This window comes from Haematobia irritans, chromosome 1 (assembly GCF_050003625.1).
Source record: "Haematobia irritans isolate KBUSLIRL chromosome 1, ASM5000362v1, whole genome shotgun sequence".
Classification (NCBI taxonomy): domain Eukaryota; kingdom Metazoa; phylum Arthropoda; class Insecta; order Diptera; family Muscidae; genus Haematobia; species Haematobia irritans.
This window is the reverse complement of record NC_134397.1, coordinates 108,490,812-108,494,918: the sequence shown is the minus strand read 5'-3', so window position 1 is coordinate 108,494,918 and position 4,107 is coordinate 108,490,812.

The window sequence follows — 4,107 nt, the reverse complement described above, 5'->3', positions numbered from 1 at the left end:
TGCAGACGAGCTGAAAGAAATCTTTCGAAACGTAATTTGAATAGGCAAATCAATCTACAGCAACATCGCAGAATAAACGAGTTGGAATATTCCACTGATTACTTCTACGATGCACCACAGCCACAACAACGAGAATGTGGGACACAAGATTATCAGTTGGAGGCATTGAAAATGAACTCTCCTCCAAATAAATCTATTGTATGCTGGAACTGCAAGCGTCCAGGGCATAATTTTATAGACTGTGATTCGAACGAACGCTCTCTATTTTGTTACAGATGTGGGTTCGAGAACGTAATCACACCTAATTGTCCTCGTTGTACGGGAAACAACACAAAGGGCATGATGAGGACGGGGCCATCATGTTCAAATGTGAAACAGCCCCAGTAAGTGACCATGACTGCAATATTCAATTGCATGTCAAAGAGTTTGTCCCTGGCGACAACTCTACAAAAACCGAATCTACCACAGATAACTACACGGATGTAACAAAAGAAAAGGGTTACGGTGAAATATTTAATATCAGTAATACTAACGCAAATTCTGATCGTATTCCAAAACTTAAAACTTTGGTTCCTTATGAAGAAAGGTTGGCTAATTATAATAAAATTCGGGATGAAATTTTTAAGGATTTTGATCAAGGACCTTCGAAGCGTATAACGAAGGCAAGAAATAGATACACTAACAGAAAGACTGAACGGAGATTACTCTCCATTTCATGTTTGTCCAATGAGAATGACATTAGACCTTATTTGGATGTTGTAATCAACGACATTCCAATAAAAGGACTAATGGATAGTGGTGCAACTGTTTCCTGTCTAGGAAAAGATTGTCTTAAAAATGTCGAAGACATGAAATGTGAAATTTTTGATTTCAAATCATTCATACATACTGCAGACGGACGAGGGAAAAGCATAATAGGCAAAATAAGAGCCAAAATAAAATGCAATAATCAAATGCATACAATGACATTTTATTTGGTTCCATCTTTGTCTCAACAGTTGATACTAGGATGTGATTTTTGGGAAAAATTTGGTATTTCAATATCATTTCAAAAACCAACGATCAATGAACTTTCAGTTCATGAAAATGAAGAACCCAAAATTCATGATCTTAGTTATGAACAAGCGATTAAACTCGAAAATGCCAAGTTGGAATTTCGATGTTTCAGCAAATATGGTCTAGGTAAAACCAATTTGGAAACTCACATTATAGACACAGGTGATTCTGAACCAAGGAAAATGCGTTATTTTCCAATCTCACCTGCTGTCCAGAAATTGACCTATGCTGAAATTGACAGGATGATAGCTCTTGATGTTATTGAACCAGCTACCAGCGCAGCTTGGAATAACAGGGTTACCCTTGTCATAAAACCCAATAAGAATCGACTTTGTTTAGACGCAAGGGAACTAAACAAAGTGACTAAAAAGGACGCTTATCCCCTGCCGAATATCGATGGTTTGCTAAGTAGACTCGGTGACACTTATTTCATCTCTGCCATCGATTTAAAGGATGCCTTTTGGCAGATTCCTTTAGAGGAATCTAGCCGGCCGAAGACAGCATTCACAGTCCAAGGGAGACCTCATTATCAATTTAAGGTAATGCCCTTTGGACTGTGCAATGCTGCCCAACGCATGTGCAGATTGATGGATAAGGTCATCCCATCAATTCTGAAGGATCGAGTTTTTGTATATCTCGATGACCTGCTTGTAGTTTCTCCGAATTTTGAATCACATATTGAAATGTTGACTATTGTGGGTAGACGTTTGACTTCAGCAGGCCTGACAATAAATCTACAGAAATCCAAGTTCTGTTACAAAGAACTCAGATATCTGGGTTATATTGTAGGAGATGGCAAGCTGAAGACAGACCCAAGTAAAGTGGAAGCAATTTCCAAAATTACTCCTCCGCGGACACCAAGGGATGTTCGGAAATTTTTAGGAACAGTGGGTTGGTACCGGCGGTTTATCCCGGATTTTTCAACTTTATCTGCACCGATTACCGACACTTTGAGAAAGTCGACAAAATTTGTTTTTACTCCTGATGCAATTTCAGCATTTGAGAAATTGAAGAAAAGACTGGTCTCAAGTCCAGTACTTATCAGCCCTGACTTTGACAAACCTTTTTTCGTCCAATGTGACGCCTCGGATGTTGGTGTTGGCGCGGTGCTATTTCAGAGGGACAATGATGGAGAAGAGCACCCAATAGAATACTTTTCGAAAAAGCTAAACCCTGCACAGAAGAATTATTCCACTACGGAAAAAGAATGTCTTGCAGTGGTTCTAGCGATAGAGAAGTTCCGCCAATATATTGAATTGATGGACTTCACAGTCATCACAGACCATTCCAGTCTGCGATGGCTGATGAAGCAGCAAGACCTTAACGGAAGACTTGCACGCTGGAGTCTTAAGCTGCAAGGATATCAATTCAATATAGAACATCGCAAAGGGTCGAAAAATGTGGTACCTGATATGCTCTCACGTCTGGATATGGAAGAGCTGAGCCTTGGAACCAATATGGTTATTGATTTCAACTCGCCAGAATTCCATAGCCCAGATTATGAAGCATTGAAGGACACAATAACGCAGAACCGCGAAAGATTGCCCGATTTGAAGGTGGAAGATGATATTGTGTTGAAAAGGACGAGGTTCAATAGAAGTACTCTTGATGACGAAGAAGAATGTTGGAGGATATGGCTACCAACAGGCCTCATTGATGGCGTCATCAGGAATTCGCACGAACATAACACATGTCATGGAGGAATTGGAAAGACAATTCACAACATTAGGGAATATTTTTATTGGCCTTCATTGACCACTCATGTGCGTGAATTTATTCTGAATTGTCAAAGCTGCAAGGAAAATAAACACAGCAAACAGATTCTAAGACCTACTATGGGACAAGAAGTCAAGACTGAACGCCCTTTTCAAAAAGTGTATGTTGACTTCTTGGGTCCATATCCGAGGACTCGAAGTGGTAACACACACATTTTCATTGTTTTGGACCATCGTACAAAATTTGTTCTTTTGAAGGCTATGCCTAAGGCTACTACGCATGCTGTGAATAAATTTCTTTCAGCTGAGGTATTTCATAAGTTCGGGGTTCCTGAAACATTGCATTCCGATAATGGAAAGCAATTCACCAGTGAAGCTTTCAAGGAACTCATGAACTTGTATGGGATTCAACACATGAGGACTGCAATCCATTCACCGCAGTCAAATGCAAGTGAAAGGGTGAACCAGTCGATCCTGAGTAGCATAAGGACCTTTTTAAATGATAATCAGAATAGATGGGATGAAAATTTATCCCAGATAGAATGCTCACTGCGATCTACTGTCCATGCATCAACTGGTGAAACGCCATACTTTGCCCTATTTGGGTATAACATGATTACCCATGCCCAAGCATACAAGATTTTAAAGAAATTAGGAACATTGTCTGATGGTGACATTTCTATTTTACCGAAGTCTTCAAGAATGCAAATTATTCATAAAAAGATTTCTGATAAGATGCATGAGGCATATAATAGAAATGTGAAAAGCTACAACAAGAGGGCAAAGGAAGTAAATTTCAAAGCTGGTCAAGAAGTTTTTAGAAAGAACTTCGTACAGAGCAACTTTGCAAAAGGCATTAATTCCAAGTTATGCAAACAGTGGCTTAAGTGCAGAATCCGAAAACCCGTCGGCAAGAACCTGTACGAGGTGGAAAACATCAAGGGTCAATTGATTGGAACAATTCATGCACAACATTTGAAATATTAATGAGACAGTAGTCATCGTTAATTTGGCTGGTCATAGAAAAGTCTTTGTGGTTGTACGATTACGGAAACCCCTTACAGGAAGAGATTATCTCCGGAATATTTGCAATTAAAAAGTTGATTGGAGTTGAACTTTTTTTTTTTATTGATAATACAATCAACTTTTTAATTTAGATAGAGTTATTAAGCTAATTATGTAAATGATTAAGCCTTTTAAGTTTTTTTTATTAAAAAAAAACGTAATTCATACAATTGACATTTGAATCAGACTCGAAAGACTAACGGTCATTTTCATATAGCTCCATTAGGCTTTAACTGCTAGTTAACAGAAAGAAAAATGGAAATATCTTTTC